This window comes from Paroedura picta, chromosome 1 (genome assembly GCF_049243985.1).
Source record: "Paroedura picta isolate Pp20150507F chromosome 1, Ppicta_v3.0, whole genome shotgun sequence".
Taxonomy (NCBI): Eukaryota; Metazoa; Chordata; class Lepidosauria; order Squamata; family Gekkonidae; genus Paroedura; species Paroedura picta.
In genome coordinates, this window is record NC_135369.1 from 59,480,914 (window position 1) to 59,499,351 (window position 18,438).

Sequence of the window (18,438 nt, forward strand, 5' to 3'; positions counted from 1 at the left end):
AAAGGAGGGAGGATGGCTAATAACAGTTAGTGAGGGAATTTTGTTGTTGTTGTTGTTGTTAGGTGCGAAGTCGTGTCCAACCCATCGCGACCCCATGGACAATGATCCTCCAGGCCTTCCTGTCCTCTACCATTCCCCGGAGTCCATTTAAGTTTGCACCTACTGCTTCAGTGACTTCATCCAGCCACCTAATTCTCTGTCGTCCCCTTCTTCTTCTGCCCTCGATCGCTCCCAGCATTAGGCTCTTCTCCAGGGAGTCCTTCCTTCTCATGAGGTGGCCAAAGTATTTGAATTTCATCTTCAGGATCTGGCCTTCTAAGGAGCAGTCAGGGTTGATCTCCTCTAGGACTGACCGGTTTGTTCGCCTTGCAGTCCAAGGGACTCACAAGAGTCTTCTCCAGCGCCAGAGTTCAAAAGCCTCAATTCTTTGACGCTCGGCCTTCCTTATGGTCCAACTTTCACAGCCATACATTGCAACTGGGAATATCATAGCCTTGACTAAACGCACTTTTGTTGGCAGGGTGATGTCTCTGCTTTTTAGGATGCTGTCTAGATTTGCCATAGCTTTCCTCCCCAGGAGCAAGCGTCTTTTAATTTCTTTGCTGCAGTCACCATCTGCAGTGATCTTGGAGCCCAGGAAAATAAAATCTGTCACTATCTCCATTTCTTCCCCATCTATTTGCCAGGAATTGAGAGGGCCAGATGCCATGATCTTTGTTTTCTTGATGTTAAATTTCAAGCCAACTTTTTCACTCTCCTCCTTCACCCGCATCAACAGGCTCTTTAGTTCCTCTTTACTTTTTGCCATTAGAGTGGTATCATCTGCATATCTGAGGTTGTTGATAATACCAAACAAAAATCCTTCACCCTATGGCTGAAAACAAAAGACAAAAATGGGGTGGGAAGGTGGGGGACAGATGAATCTCTTTTGGAAGGGAGTTGCCAAGTTTTCAAGTTTTGGTGCTATTACTAAGAAGAGCCTTTCTCTGGTTGCCATCTATCTAGTCTCGGTTGTTGGGGGCACATAAGGCAGGGCCTCTGAAAGTGACAGGAGTAGGGTTGTGCACAGCAGCCTGGAACAGCTGATTTGGCCACCGCCACACACAACCCTAGTCAGGAGTGGTTGGATTAGTTCATATGGGAGAAATGATCCTTGAAATATGCTAGCCCCAAACTGTATAGGCCTTCAAAGGTCAGTATTAGGCCCTTAAATAGTGCCTGGAAGCAAATTGGGAGCCAATGTAGAGGGAACAAGATTGAGGTAATATGGTCCCTGTGGCTCTTTAGCTTGGTGTATTCTGTACCAATGGTAGCTTCCAGATCAGTGGCTCTGAACCTGGGGGTCAGGACCCCTTGGGGGGTTGAACGACCCTTTCACAGGGGTCACAGCAGGGCAAGCAGCTTGGCTGGTGGGGGGCATCTACACAATGGTCTTGTGGGGGTAGATTGCGTGTTCATCTGTCTGGAGCAGCGGAAAAAAGTGAGATCAGCATTGTGGGATAAGAGGCAGAATTGAACTGAGAAACCCCAGAAAAAACCCATTTATATTCAATCATCAACAATGGATCTTCACACCGTTGGTCAGTTTTGGTTTAATTTCGGTGAAAGACCACTTGCATAATTTTATGGTTGGGGGTCACCACAACATGAGGAACTGTATTAAAGGGTCACTGCATTAGGAAGGTTGAGAACCACTGTTCCAGATGGCCTTCAAGGGCAGCCCTACATAGAGTGCATTGTTAGTAGCTTTGAGTCTGAATATAAATATTTTAAATAAAGAAAATTTGATTCTTCTATTTATTTTTATTTCTCAATTTATCAAATTTGCAAAGTGGATTAACAATTGCCTTTTAGAATTTATATTTATTACCTGCTGCATTTCAGTTATGAGTTATTGCGGGGGTCGTCAACTCCTGGTCTGCGGCCCGGTACCGGGCCCTAAAGGCCCGCCTCTCCCCCACCCCCGCAGTGAGAAGCTCACTGGGCCACTTCGCTCGAGGCCTGGCTAAATTCTTGCTGCAAGAGGGGGGGGGAGAGGTAGGTGTGTCCCCTGGCGGGCCAGTGGACACAAATGTGCATGCGCGGAACTGCCACTCATGTGCGTTAGCGCCCCCTGCTGGTGAAAACACACATGTGCGACAACTCTGTGCATGCGCGTTAGTGCCCCCTGCTAACGAAAACGTGCATGCGTGGCGCCCAGGCCGCCGGCTCTCCCCACCCACGGAGGAGGTCCTCAACCACTAAAAGGTTGGGGACTGCTGAGTTAGTGTATATGATGCAGTTTGAATATCACACTGCCCTTGGAGAGACCTGGATTCAAATTCCAGCCCTCATAGCTCACTGAGTGACTTTACGAAAGTCATTTTTTCTCAGCTATATCTACCAGAATGTCTTTATGAAGACAAAAAGAAGGAAGGGGGCAATGTATGTTGCCTTGAAATGTTTGAACAGTAGAAAAGATTTTAAAAAACCAAAACCACGCAACTTATATAACAGATTTCTGATCAAATATATTTTAGTGAATACATGTGTGAAGGGGTTAGCTTATATTTCTGTGCTGTAACTCTTTTTTCTCTTACTGGAAACATCTGTGATGAACTGTAGAAAAACTGTGGAACACATTCAGGAAAAGTCAGTGTGGTACAGTGTTGGATCAGGATCTGGGAGAACCAGGTTCAAAGCTCCATTCTGTTGTAGAAGCTTGCGGGGTGACCTTGGGCCAGCCACACACTCACACTCTAACTTCCTTCTGATGGCTGTGGTGAGAATAAAATGGAGAAAAGTGAAATGTTGTAAGCCCTTTTGAGTTCCTGCTAGAAAGAAAAGTTGGGTATAAATATATAGTAAATAATATCCTAAATATTGAATATATTTCAAATTACTTGGTGCCAAAATAATGTTTAGAAGTGCTAACAGAAATTTGTTTTCGGTTCTTCAGCCTTGAATGTTTTTGCAAAGCTTTTATCACTATTTGTTAGAGTCTTTGAGTAATGGGGGTGGGTTGCTTGAAAATCCGGCCTGAGAGAGTTATGAAATCTTGTAATGTTCTAGGAATCTTACTTGGAATGGTTTACTGATGCTTCAAGCCTTCAGGGAGGAAGTAACAGGTGATAGTTGAGCTGAGTAGTTGGATTACATTTTCAGTTGGAATTATTAGGGCATTTGGGCATTATTTTTCTATTTATAATCTATTTCTACAAGAGCCTTGTTTAATTGACGCATTTCTTATTGTTGATGAGGAATAGGTTACTGTAATTTGAAAGCCTATCTGTATGATACTGTTCTGAGAGTGAATGTTTGTTTGTATACACATTGGGAGATAACGTGGCTTCCTTTATATTGCTTTTTTGTGATAACGACTTATTCCAAGGAATGGTGGATATATGGGAGTTGGTGGAAGTTAGGACAATTCCTTTTTTCAGTCTTAGAATCTCAAGATAACTTCATAAAAGTTCAATATTGAGAAGGCATTTTATACACAGCTTTAGTCTTGGTTTTGAACAAAGCTTCATTGAAAGGATGAGAAAGAAACAAATAGGTTTTATCTTGTACATTAAATTCAATTTGAGTGATTGCCACTGTAAGACAGGCCATAATGTTATCTGGATGGAGAAACTTTCAGGGGAATATCAGGACCTTGAGAATAGATTATTGGTATGGAAGTATAGAGAAATATACAATGTTCAGAGTGAAACCAATTCTTTGACCATGTATTTTTTTATCTTTAACTATTAGTGCCTCTTATATTTATGAAGAGACACTAAGGGAGGAGCGCTGTCCGGGACATGTATGGTGGCTGGACACAGTTTCCAGCTGAGTGGGCCAATCTATATGTGCCCTACGGTAGCGATCCCCAACCTGTGGGCCGTGGACCACATGTGGTCCTTCGACTAATTGGAGGTGGGCCGCGAAGGACGCCTCCCCCCCCCCGGTCCTTTACTTCATCCCCCCCGGCCCTTTACAACACACTTCGGGTGTCATTGTCTCCCATCACTCCCAGATGGGACTATCTCATTGCAGAGAAACAAGCTCAGGGTTCCCATTGATTTGTCATTGTCATGATTTAAAATTTCCATGAAAATAAAATGTTCCTTATGTTCATTGTTGTGGCGTGTCTGTATCTTATTTTGAAGGGATGTTTAAATATTACCATAGCGATCAGAGAGCGTTAGGGCAGTGGTTGAGAGTAGAGGAGTAAACCACCCCCCCCCCACTGGGCCTCAGTAAAATTGTCAAGCATTGAGTTGTCCCCGGTGATAAAAAGGTTGGGGACTGCTGCCCTATGGCACCCGCCCCCAGTGCACTTGCTGTTTTGCAGCCAGATGCTCCCTGACAAGGCCGCTGTTCTGGATGCCTGCCAGCCAGGCTGCAAGCCACACCAGTGCCGAGGGCAGGTTGGTGCTGGAGGCCGGTGGGCCCATGCCACCCTGCCCAGTGTCCAGGGGTAGAGACTCCGGGTACTGAGTGGGGGCTAGGAGAACAGCTGTAAGAAGTGACAGCATGAAAACAGCCATGGCAGGACAAGCAAAAACATGCTGGCTGCCCCCCCCCCCCGCCAAGTTGAGGAAAGCCATCCCTGGACTCTGCTAACAGACCCGAGAGTGCAGCACAAGCCACGGGAGAAACAAGAAGTGTCCCGGGACTCTCTCAGGGCCGAGAGAAGGGCAGGGGGATGGGAAGTCCTAAGGAGGGAACAGCGCCTGAGAGAGGCTAGAAGAGCAGGAAGGCAGAGAAGACAGAAGATTGAAGGCAGGGACGGGGGGTGGGGTGGATAACTACTTGCCTGAGGAAGGGCACGGAGAGAGGTTGCCGGAGAATATGGTTGCGGCAAGCCCACATGCAGCATGGGAGGGGGAGGGAAAGAACAGTCTCTGCCTCACCCCCTCCAAGCCTGAGTGGGCCCCACACCCAGCATTGTGGCATGAAGCAATGAAATGCCTATGGGAGAGCACGAGGGACAGAACCAGCTGGGAGGAGGAACAGCCCAGAAAGGAAATGAACAATGCCCTAGAACAGGGGTAGTCAACCTGTGGTCCTCCAGATGTTCATGGACTACAACTCCCATGAGCCCCTGCCAGCATTTGCTGGCAGGGGCTCATGGGAATTGTAGTCCATGAGCATCTGGAGGACCACAGGTTGACTACCCCTGCCCTAGAAGATGTACAGGAGGAGGGCGGGAATGAGGCACAGTGTTACGTGGGGGTGGTGGTCACCAGGAGAGGAGGGGAGGAGGGTGGGGGAAGGTGGAGAGTTCGACAGAGGGAGAGGAGAAAGCCCTGGCACGAGGGGAAGGAGCACGGGGCTGGAAATCTGTTGGAAAATACAGGCTTGTACAGATTGTGACACCTGCGTGTTTCACTTACCTAAGTAGGCAACATGGCAGAACGGGGAGGTGGGCAGCGACGTGGCCTTGACCCTGACCCCGGTATACCCAGCTGTGCGCCAGGTAGGGTGACGCCAGTGCCGCTATACCCTCTCCCTGCTAGCGCCCTTTGCATCCCTGGGTGCAACAGACTTTCTGGGTAGTCTTGTATAAAATTAAATGTGTCTGGCAGAACTGTAGCCCACTCAGAGTTTGTGGGATGGTGTTGGCAACCAATCTAATAAAATTGTTTAAGTTAAATGCAGTGGATGAGAACAGTCTGAGCTACATTATATCTCTCAAAGTAATAAAAAGACAAAAAGAGCATTTATTCTGAAGTGTGCATAAATCAAGAACAACTGAATATAAAAAGAATTTTCTTCTAGGTGTATGGGACTTGACAAATTACTGCAAAACATGCCTTCATTTCATGAATGGACTCTTGGAAGTTTTGTTTTAAGTTGCTGCTGGAAGATCTGTCAGTGTTATTGTGGTCTTCTTAAATGCTTGAAGGTAAAAGCTTGGATCAAGAGCCTCTTGTGGCGCAGAGTGGTAAGGCAGCCGCCTGAAAGCTTTGCCCATGAGGTTGGGAGTTCCATCCCAGCAGCTGGCTCAAGGTTGACTCAGCCTTCCATCCTTCCGAGGTCGGTAAAATGAGTACCCAGCTTGCTGGGGGGTAAATGGTAATGACTGGGGAAGGCACTGGCAAACCACCCCGTATTGAGTCTGCCATGAAAACGCTAGAGGGCGTCACCCCAAGGGTCAGACATGACTCGGTGCTTGCACAGAGGATACCTTTACCTTTACCTTAAAAGCTTGGATTACTGTGTACCAGGGAAGTACTCTTGCAGAAATAATTTGGATAGAGGGCTCTTTTCATACAGTGCATTTTCCATTTCTGTTTAATGCAGGGGTGTATTATATTCCCACTAATTCTCGGTCTGAGGACATAAAACTTTATAGTCATCCATACAGAACTGGCCATTTAGGCAGTATTTATATTTTATTATAGATATAGGAGATAGATATATTTTCTCATTAAAATCCAAGACGCAGAATCCGATCAACCTAGGCCACAATCAAGCTAAATCCATACTCAAACAAAGGTCTAAAGACATTAGCTGGCAAGGGGATCTAAACATAATTCCTGCTGTCAGATAAGATTAGATACAGGCTAGTCCCACCTCCCTACCTGTCTATTTTAGAGATTAATAAACAGAAGAGCCTTTACAGGGAACGATCTGCAAACATCTGGAGGACAATTTGGTGATCCAGGGAAGTCAGCATGGATTTGTCTCCAACAGGTCCTGTCAGACCAACCTGGTTTACTTCTTTGACCAAGTAACAGGTTTGCTGGATCGTGGAAATTCGGTTGATGTCGTTTACTTGGATTTTAGTAAAGATTTTGATAAGGTTCCTCATGATATTCAGATGGATAAATTGAAGGACCGCAATCTGGATTTTCAGATAGTTAGGTGGATAGAGAATTGGTTAAAGAACCGCACTCAAAGAGTTGTTGTCAGTGGTGTTTCATCATACTTGAGGGAGGTGAGTAGCAGGGGACTGAGTAGCTCGGTCCGGTACATTTTAACATATTCATTAATCATCTAGACTAGATGAGGGGGTGGAGGGACTACTCATCAATGAGTAGATGACACCAAATTGGGAGGACTGGCAAATACTCCAGAAGATAGTGACAGAGTTCAACGAGATCTGAACACAATAGAAAAATGGGCAAGTGAGAACAAGACACTTAATAAAGATAAGTGTAAAGTTCTGCATCTGGGTAAAAAAAATGAAAAGCATGGCTATTGGATGGGGGATATGCTTCTAGGTAACACTGTGTGTGAATGAGACCTTGGGGTACTTGTGGATTGTAAACTAAACATGAGCCAGCAGCGTGATGCAGCGGTAAAAAAGGTGAATGCCATTTTGGGCTGTATCAACAGGGGCATCACATCAAAATCACAAGATGTCATAGTCCCATTGTACACGGCACTGGTCAGACCACACCTGGAGTACTGTGTGCAGTTCTGGAGGCCTCATTTCAAGAAGGACGTAGATAAAATTGAAAGGGTACTGAGGAGAGCGACGAGGATGATCTGGGGCCAAGGGACCAAGCCCTATGAAGATAGGTTGAGGGACTTGGGAATGTTCAGCCTGGAGAAAAGGAGGTTGAGAGGGGACATGATAGCCCTCTTTAAGTATTTGAAAGGTTTTCACTTGGAGGAGGGCAGGATGCTTTTTCCGTAGGCTGCAGAGGAGAGGACACACAGTAATGGGTTTAAACTACAAGTACAACGCTATAGGCTAGATATCAGGAAAAAAAATTCACAGTCAGAGTAGTTCAGCAGTGGAATAGGCTGCCTAAGGAGGTGGTGAGCTCCCCCTCACCGGCAATCTTCAAGCAAAGGTTGGATACACACTTTTCTTGGATGCTTTAGGATGCTTTGGGCTGATCCTGCGTTGAGCAGGGGGTTGGACTAGATGGCCTGTATGGCCCCTTCCAATTCTGTGAAATAGGTTTTAAAATTATGCCATGTACCTATGGAATATTTAAGTATGCAGCATTGCCTACTTTGGCTCTGTGTGGGTATCTTTTCTTTTATCACAACACAGGCCTACATTATGGTATAGAGCCTCTTGTGGCGCAGAGAGGTAAAGCAGCCGACATGCTGTTTGAAAGCTCTGCCCATGAGGCTGGGAGTTCAATCCCAGCAGCCAGCTCAAGGTCGACTCAGCCTTCTATCCTTCCGAGGTCGGTAAAATGAGTACCCTGCTTGCTGGGGGGGTAAACGCTAATGACTGGGGAAGGCACTGGCAAACCACCTTGTATTGAGTCTGCCATGAAAACGCTAGAGGGTGTCACCCCAAGGGTCAGACATGACTCGGTGCTTGCACAGGGGATACCTTTACCTTAAGGTATAATGCTCAGTGTGTAGTTGGGAGCAAACTGCTATAGAATAGCATCTACGTCCTCATGTACAGTGATTTAAAAAACATAAGAAAAAGCCATGCAGGGTCAGGTCCGAGGCCCATTCAGTCCAAATTCTGTGTCACACAGTGGCCAAAAAGTCAGGTGGAATCAGGAGGTCTACCAGCAGGGCCAGAAGTCCAGAAGCCCTCCCACTTTTGCCATCCAAGCACCAAAAAAACATAGTGTCACTGCCCCAGATAGATGTTGTATTCACTCTATAACCTGTCTTCATAGGAAGGTATTCCATCCCCTTAATCAAGTTGCCCTTTTCTGCATCTTTTCCAATGCTATAATATCTTTTTAGAGGTGTGGTGACCCAAACTATACATAGTATTCCAAATAAGGCCACACCGCAGATTTATACAGGGGCATTGCAATAACCGGCTGTTTTTTTTCCCATTCCCTTTCTAATAATCTTCAGCATAGCGTTTTCCTTTCTTATTGCAGTTACATACTGAGTCAGCATTTTCAGTGAGTTATTTACCACAGTGCTAAATAAACTGCCTTTTAAGTTTAGTTGGAAACTAGGGGTGTTTTCATAGCTTACAACATGCTAAACCATTTGTACTGTATTGAAGTTGAAAACTAGGCAATATTTGTGTGATACACCTGCATTAATATTTCTACGTTGTAGGGAAAATAATGTATGTATTTTTATAAACAAGTTTATAAAATATGTTTAGAGTTGGTGTGTTCCCAATCCATGGATTTAAGTATCTTCAGATAGGGGCCTCACATCTCTATTAGATATATAGATATAAACTCATTTTTCTCTCCTACATGATTTCTGAAATACTTTATTAATCTCAAGAATATGTCAGTAGTTGCTTTCTGAAAACTTGATAATTCATTGACTACAAGAGAACAAAACCAGTTACAAACAAAGCTATCTTAATATCTAATAGTTTTCTTAATTCACTATTCTGATAGTAGTTTTATTTTTTATTTTATTATGTATATTCTCTGCCCTTTTCCTCAAGAATTCAGGGTTGTGTGTTAACCCTAAAGCAACCAGTGCAAGCATGTTAAATTGGAGGTGAGACAAATTTTATTCTTGGTTTCTCATGTCTAAATCTAAATCTCTGTCTTATGCCTACTATAGCCACTCTGTTACCTTTCTGACAACTTATAGCAATAGATTTTGGTTTTGATCTGTTACTTATTAAAGGTGTTCAGAATAGGGTGTGATTCTTCTCTGTGCAGATGTGAGCTGTTGCTAATGAGGCGAGAGTTCTTGTTGTCTTGCCTGTTTCTCCCACCCTTTCCAGTCCAATTTTAGCATATTTTGATTGGGCCAGACAGTGATTCTAAACTGCTCACTGGGATTTGAGTACACTTACTGTTGGCATTTAGCAGTGGGGGCAGCAGTGCCCAAGGTATTGACGCATGCTGGTATTCTGAGCTATCAGTACTAAAGAGTCGCCGAAATCAGATGGTGCTTGCCATGGGCATTTGGAGGCGAGTGATGAGAATGCAGGCAGCAGCATGTGAGTAGCACCGTGCAGGCATCAGATCATTCAAGAGGCTTTATATATGCACAGTCTGGCTTTCCCAGAACCAGGGCCCAGGAGCTGGAAATTTGTTTTTTTACCTTAGAAGATTTTCCAGGACAAATGCTCCTGTATCTTCCTTTTTGGCCTCCCTCCTTCTACATTGTGTACTGGAGTCTGGGTAATAAGTAAAGGATGTTCAGACAGGTGGGGGGGGGAGATGTGACAGGTTTCAAATTGTGCTTTAAACACTGTTTTTATTACTGTATTTTATTGTTGTGAACTGCCCCGAGCTCACTTGCAGGGAGGGTGGTATTTTTAAAAAATCTAATAAATAAATAATGTGATTCAGTCTACCATAGAATTAAATTCACCAAAATATCCTCAGAAAAGTGGAGAAGGATGTCCATCTACTGAAGGCTGTTGATACTATGCCAATAGTTGCCAGTACCATTTGCGCTCCTTCGATCTCCCATTGTACTTTTGGATCACTGCAGCATCTGCCACTAGGATGGCCGGATGGGCAAGAAGAAAACCCATTGCACATGATGGCCTCATGATAAAGTGACCAGAACTAAGGGAACCAAAGGTGGGACATGCCGCCACGGCGGCCCCCCCTCCCCCGACTGGCTTCAAGAAGGGCGGTGGTGGCGGACCGGGAAGAGCCCAGTGGATGGATCCATGGAGGCAAAAAGGGAAGGCACGAGCAGGCAGCAGCAGAGCGGCGGGCCCCGGCAGGAATGGCAACACCGTGCAAACCTCGCCCTGGAGCCCAAGTGCCTGCGCGGGGGCCTCTTGAGCCTGGCTTGCCTGCTGGGCTGCTGTGCCCCACATGGCCCCCCCCAATTTTTTTTAAATTGGAACACCGCGGGACATCTGGAAAACGCTGCGGGACATGGGGTAAATGCCCCCAAATGCGGGACTGTCTGGCCAAAGGCAGGACGTCTGCCCACCTTACCTCATGAGTATTCATAGAATGAGATCTGGGCACAGAAATCTTGTTGTTCAAATTTAAGGGCACGCTCTTTCGTAAGCCAGCATAGCTATGAAAAAGGACTGCCTTTACAGATGAGACTAATAGACAACTGCAGTAAAATTGTAGAGTGAAATATACTTTGATATGTTTTCTATGCTGTTTTGGAGTTTATGAATGGCACTAGAATTAAAGCCCCTTTGTAGAAAGGGGCAGAGTAGAGGCAGGCCGCGGAGGCCAGCCCCCGCTTGTGGCGAGGGTTGGGGCGAGCGGGGTGGGTAGGGCTGGGAACCAGGCATGCGCAGCAGTCCACGCATGCCTAGTGTAGTGTAGTGGGATGGGCGGGGCGGGGGGATTGGAACCAGGCATGCACGGAAGGCCGCGCATGCGTGGTTAAGTCGGCGGTCGTCCCAGCATGTGGGGGTGGGTGGGTGGGTTGCTGGGAGGAGGGAAAGCTGGGTCAAGCGGCGTCGGTGTTGGCGGGCCAAGTTGGGGGGCCGAGAGGTGGGTGGGTGGAGTTAGGGGGTGGCGCGGGCGGGAGGGGTTACCTCTTCGGTCAGCGTCTTGTAGGTGGCTTGGGAGGGGCGTAAGGTGCCCTTTCCTGGTCGGTGGCGGCGCCACGGCCTGGTGCCTCCAGGCAGGTGGCTGGTGGCGGTAGTGGCGGGCTGGGCGGCAAGGGTGGCCTGGATGGGAGGCTCGTGGCTGGGCTGGCGGAAAGGAGCAGGGCTGCCGCGTCTTTGACATAGCAGTCCTGCTCCTTTCCTGGGCCCCTCTCTCCAGGCGAGCTCGATGCTTGGGCGGCAGGAAAGGAGCAGGGCCGCCGCATCTTCGACACAGCGGCCCTGCTCCTTTCCTTGTGGCAAAGCAAATGCTCGGCCAGTCCAGGGCGGGCCAAGTGGCCAATGGGGAGGCACGTGCAGCGCGCCTTCCCATTGGCCACTTGGCCCCCGAGTGGCACTTGGAGGGGCCAATCAGGAGCCGCTTTGCGGCTCCTGATTGGTCTCTTCAAGTTTTTATCACGGACAGGCCCCGCCCTTGCTCCGCCCGCAGAGCCCTTAGCACTTTATTTAATCCGCTCCGCAGGATTGTTAGTAGAGAGTTGTATTTCAGTGCTGTTCAGTTAAACAGTACCAAAGATTTCCCTGTAATAACACATTTCTGGAAAGCTATATCGTTGCCCGACTTCTGGGCAGGAATTTCAAGATTTTTTAAAATGGCAGTGTTACTGACCTGTACTATTTTCCCACTACAGTAGTGCTTGTGATCTCTTTTCGAATTTGACAGTGTTTGTGAAAGTGTGCATGCTGCTACTAAAAATAACCTCCTTTCCAATTACTTGTAAACAGTTGTTTAATCCAGCGTTTAGTTTTTTCAAGATATTCTTGCTTCTTCTTAGGTCTTGTTTCTTCTTAAGTGTGGACTTAGACAGCAAAGAGGGCCACCTTCAAATAGACACCTTCTAGTGGAAACATAAAGGTAACATAGAGCCTCTTGTGGCGCAGAGTGGTAAGGCAGCAGGCATGCAGTCTGAACCTCTGCCCATGAGGCTGGGAGTTCAATCCTAGCAGCTGGCTCAGGGTTGACTCAGCCTTCCATCCTTCCGAGGTCGGTAAAATGAGTACCCAGCTTGCTGGGGGATAAACGGTAATGACTGGGGAAGCACTGGCAAACCACCCTGTATTGAGTCTGCCATGAAAACGCTAGAGGGCGTCACTCCAAGGGTCAGACATGACCCGGTGCTTGCACAGGGGATACCTTTACCTTTACTTTTAGTGAAAACATATCTTTGTGACTACCCATCAAAAACATAAGCTATAAACTTGCCCCTTCAAGATGACTGCAATCCTGTCTAGAACATGTTGTCTCCTTAATCCTTAGTTGGCTGTGCTACCAGCACCTCATACTTGTCTGGATTGATCTTCATTTTACTGACCCATATGCGACTGATGCCTCCTTAACTATGGAGGCACAGGTCTCAAGAGTAGCATGGCTAACGTTCTTCCACCTTCACCAAGCCAAACTACTAGCACTCTATTTGGCCCCAGAACACCTAGTCACAGTCATCCATGTGACTGTCACTTCTAGAATGGAGTTCTGTAATTTCCTCTATGCAGGCCTACCCTTATCTTTGCTCTGGAAACTGCAACTAGTCCAGAACACAGCAGCCAAGGTCTTTATGGGTACATTTTCGAGGGCACACATTCAACTTGTGCTCCAACAGCTGCACTGGTTGCTAGTTGAATTTTGGATCAATTTTAAATTATTGGTACGTATACATAAGGCCATCTGCATTCTGGGTCCTGCATATCTGAGAGACCACTTTTCTATCCATATCCACCAAAGAGCTCTTTGCTCTGCTAATACCAATCAATTGGTGGTCTCTATCTCCAAGGAAGTACGTCTCTTCTCAACCAGGGCCAGGACATTTTGCAGCCTGGTCTCTGCCTGGTAGAATAAACACCCGGAACATATCCGGGCCTTGCCCGAGCTGACACAGTTCTGCTGGGCCTGCAGGACAGAGCTCTTCCACCAGGCCGTTGGCTGTGGCAAAGATAACACCTAAAGCTCACCCCATCTACTGCTTATTGTAAATCCCCTCCCTTGATCATAACCTGGCCGGGGAGAACCAAGACAGCCAGCTATCTGAAAATGGGTTGTCATCATAGACACTGCTTTGATCTTAAACCAATTTTAAACTAAGTTTATATTTTTGTCTATTTAACCACAATATTTTAAATACTCATGGAGGACAGTATAAAAATCAAATAAAATCAATCAATAAGTGTTAAACAATACAGGAGAACAAGGAGGAACCTGTGAGTCTCCACAGCGCAACTGACTACAGATTTTGCTGTTGAGCCTTTAATAAAATTGAGTTGTGTTGTGGTTTTGTTCAAAAATGGAATTCGCTCTTTTTACAAATGTAGCACAGGACTGGGGTACAACTTGGAGATAAATGTTTATTTTGCTGATTAATATAATATTTATTTGTTTGTTTCTTAACTGCAAATTTCCCTGTAGGTCTACTAGTAAGCCTGTAACGGTGTTTAAATTTAATCAGATTATTTGCAGTTGCACAGATGAGTTTCAATGTTATTGTAGTCTGGGAATGGTACAGCTGTACCAGACCTTTGCTAAATGTGGCTTGTTGCATCGTGCTGGTGGGAATTGACTGGTTGGCTATAGCAGTAGTCCCCAACCCCCGATCCGGGGACCGGTGCCGGTCCGTAGATCAGTTGGTACGGTCTGTGACTCCTCCTTGTCCTCCTTCCTGGCTGCTGCCTGGGGGGCTGCCCTTCCACTTTGCCACCAGCTCACCTGGGGCTCCCCCTCGGCGTGGCACTGCACTGCGCAGCTGCTGCAGGCAGCGCCCCCCAGCGGACGGCGGGAAAGCAAGTGGAGCAGGGACTCAGGCGGTAGTGACATCCCTTGGCAAAAGACTACCCCCTGTCCAGGCCTCAGTAAAATTGTCAAGTGTTGACTGGTCCCCGGTGATAAAAAGGTTGGGGACCACTGGGCTATAGGATACAATTCTTGGGTGCCTTGAAGGAAGCAATTGTGAAACTTTTCTTAGAGATGCCAGGTACTTGAGTGGGTAGTGGCCATATAATACCAAGTTTTCTTGGGTCAAGCTAATTACCTGGATTCCTTTCTGTTTGGTTTTATGACTGATCTTGGAACTGAAACCGCCTTGGTTGACAAGATAGCTTTTGCTTTTGAGACCTGTTGAAGTTCTTGGTAGCTTTTGACACCATTAACCAAGGTATTATTCTGAACCAGATCTGGCCAAGATGGCTATCAAGGAATTAATGCTTCAAGTCCAGCCTTGTCTGGATGATCAGAAACAAAAGGCAGTGCCAGTTGTGTCCAACATAAATTGATGGGAAAGAAATAGGAAGAAATAAGCAACCTGCTATCTATACCACCGCTGAAAGGTTCAACCCCCAATGTATCTGCCAGCAAATAATTCAAGGGAAGAGAAGCATAGATGTGGCCATGTCCAGAATTGGGGGAGTGTCAGCTGCACAAACATGAGTGTTTTAGAGCCAGTCAATGCACATACCTCTGTAGCAGACTGTTGCCTTGTTTACGGGACAGGCACCCAAACCAAACAAAACAAGATGCATTTCTTTCCAGATTTAGGAGGTACAAAAGCAAAGAGGGTTATTGAGTCTGTCATTTGACTGGTTGAAGTGTGGGTAGTTCAGGGTCCTGGGAATATTTCTTATAAGTTAAAAATACATGGTGGTTTGCATTTGAGACAGTAGTTAGTCCACGTAGACTAAATTAGATCAATCTATATTTTTTGAGAAATGCTAATGCAGCAGGTTCTTTTATGTGAGTAAAGCACACAGATCAGCTACTGAAAGTCCTTGATTAACCACCCAGTGGTCAGATTCTGGACAAAATACGGCCTTTCCCTGAGACAGCCTTTTTGTTCCTGTTAAGGTGTTGTCCTAACAGTTGGCTTCCAGGCTTTTATTGAGGTAATAGCTGGAAACTGTTTTTTGGTTTTATGCAAATACAGAGAAAGCAGAATTTGATCCCACCAATAAGTTGGAAGGTGTGTGTGTGTGTGTGTGTGTGTGTGTGTGTGTGAGAGAGAGAGAGAGAGAGAGAGAGAGATAAACCAAAATGAAAGCAGCTTGATAATAGTAAATGCCAATAGACTGGTTTGCAGGAGGAAACTAATGTCTTTCCTGTATCACATAGGACCATTATTCAACTTCATGTGGTATGCCAGAGGAGCCCTTGGAAACATCATCTGGCTAATTTAGATTACTATAGTGGGATGTATATGAATTGTCAGCTGGTTCAGAGAGTAGCGCCAGTGTAACATCTCGCCACTGTTCAAAGACCATCTTTGGCTGCCAAGCAGTTTCTAAGCACAGTCCAGAATTCTGGTACATACCATCAGATCTAAGTAATTTGGGATTGGAATGCGAAGGACATCCTATTTTCATATGAGAGTGCCTTATTAAGATTTATGGTTGTCCTGCAGGTATATATGGATCCGCCTTGCCTTGCATGCTCAGATTTCCTCCTACCTGAATTTCCTGATCCATGTCAGCCATAGTTTAGAATGATATCTGTTCAAGTTACGGTTTCCAGATCTGTTGCGGTACCAGAATTCAATCCATAGGTTGAGGGGGCCAGATGAAAAGGGTGAGGTCAAAAGCATCCATTGGTCTGGTTTTCCAAGGGTCAAATGAGAGCTTGAAACAAGAGGCAAAGTCACACACAGGAAAGATCTCATATCCAAGTTGGCAAGCGTCAGCCCAGTTTTCACACCTGTTAAAAAAAACAGTCTGTAAGCCAGGGCTTTGTTGAGAACTGCTGAGGACTCCATCACAGAAGGCTCACTTGGGTGCCTCACTTTACCAAAACAGAATGGGAAGCTGTGGTTGGAAGTAAATTTCTATTTCTGATTTGGAGGGAAATTTAAGAAGAATTGGTTCTTATATGCTGCTTTTCTCTACCCGAAGGAATCTCAAAGTGGCTTACAATTGGCTTCCCTTTCCTCTCCCCACCACAGATACCCTGTGAGGTGGGTGAGGCTGAGAGGGCCCTGATATCACTGCTCGGCCAGAACAGCTTTATCGGTTCTGTGGCGAGCCCAAGGTCACCCAGCTGGCTGCATGCGGGGGGAGTGCAGAATCGAACCTGGCTCATCAGATTAGAAGTCTGCACTCTGAACCACTACACCAAACTGGCTCTCAAGCATGGAAACTGCAGTTTCTGAAAAGCAGAACATTCAGGGGAGAATTGGATCACAACAGAGGAAGAGGGAATACACAAGCCGGATGCATGGCATTGCCAAACCATGTTTTCTTGTTACATCATAGTTTGGAGTTACATCTGTATGCTGTGTGTCTGGTTAGTGTTTCCGGTGTGCCTGAAAATTCAAATAACAAAGAAGCATGATCTTTTAATTCTTCTGAGTTACATAAAGCAGAAGGCTTATACTTTGACAGGACTTATTTATATTCCTCCAGGAAACTCTTATTTGAATAATCTGTATGTGTAGTCATCAAACTAAAGAAGAGTGGTTCTACTTGACTGCTTTTGCATATGCACTTGCTTCAAAACAAATCTGATCTTGGATGCATTGCAAATTGAGGGCATGAGGTAGACTATGAACAATCTGGCAATGAAATCAAAATTCTGGGATTGGTTTTATTTTGTTGTTTCACCTACTTAAAAACTCGTCATTCTAAATGGTATTGGTTACTAAGAACAATTAGGTTTTTGGCTTTATGATGTAGGATGATGGAACACCTCATTGAAGTCATGACTTTAGATAGGGGAAGAAGAGACAAACACTGTAGACATAATGGAGTTGAATAATTAATAAACCTGCATTAGCATTATAGTAGCTCCTATGGAAGGATGCCTGAACAACAATATTTTCAAATAATGATGTAAACATTTTAAAATACATGACACTTAGCTGCCTCCCATCTGCCCCCAAACCAGCAAAAACTTCTGAAATGGACACAGAGTACAAAATATAGACACACAAAATAAGACACACACAGTAAATGAAAATAAGAATGACCGTCAGACATGGCTTATTTGCTGTATGATCAGAAGGATGCTTGATCACCCCCCCCCCTTTCCCAGCTCAATCCCCACCTCCTGAAAACAGAGATGGGGCTGTGTTTTGCTTGCCTGATCCCAAAAAGACTGTGGACACTTTAAAGAAGATTTTATTTCACCTTCGACAATGTAGGTTTGCGGTTGCGCTGCAACACGGACCACACCATTAAAAAAAAATTACTTGGAGCAGGAAATGGGGAGGAGAGGGTGGGTTCAAGGGTGGGACAAAGCTGCTGATACTATCATGTGTTTCCCCCTCCATACGGTCATATCCCTGGTTGCTCACTGGTTGCTCACCGATGGAACATGAAATTTAGGGATGTAAATACAGTTTTCTGGATTTCTGAAATCACGAGTTAAAATTGGCCAGAATCCCGACCTGACTACTGGACAGCCTTGGGATGTTGGTGATGTCATGGGGAGGAGACTCTATATGCTGCCAACATGTGAAGGCTGTCCAGGAACATTTTCCTCCTACGGAAATGGCCAGAGACTCCTGTGGACCTAAAACTGTTTTGTACTGATGTACAGATTAAATCTTGAGTTTGTGCTTATGCACACTTTGAAACTATTCATCGTTTCTAAAGCACTGACTGGAATGTTTGGATTTTGCATGTTCGGCTTTAAAAAGTTGATGAAAACAAAAACAATAAACAAAATAATGTTGAGACTTTATAACTTAGAAAGTTTATTTCTGAGTGTTTGGTCCAAATAAAAAGTATTTGAGTGTCATATTTGTTTAGAGTGAATTTTTTCCCTTTCACTGAACCAGTGTCTTTGTCTTCTCAGGGGATAATGCAAAGGGTAATAGTTCAATGTAAATTACGTTACTGGCTTATTTAGGAACTAAAATGGGAAGCATATTAGTTAAAGGGAAAAATTGCTAAGCAAAACAATTTCATTGCCTTTCATTGATTTGAATATAATATGATTCACTTTTGTTGCTAATCTCAAAAGAAGCTAACCATGAAATCAGGTAGAGGAAATGTATAGATATTATATAGATATAGATTACCATTATAATTACTTTTTTAAC

At 45.3% G+C, this 18,438-nt stretch overlaps 1 protein-coding gene across 7 annotated transcripts in view; it reads left to right on the forward strand.

Moving 5' to 3' along the window:
* Positions 1-18,438, forward strand: part of MARK1 (microtubule affinity regulating kinase 1) — a 79,071-nt gene that overhangs the window by 13,453 nt on the left and 47,180 nt on the right. The gene's annotated exons all lie outside the window — the stretch shown is intronic.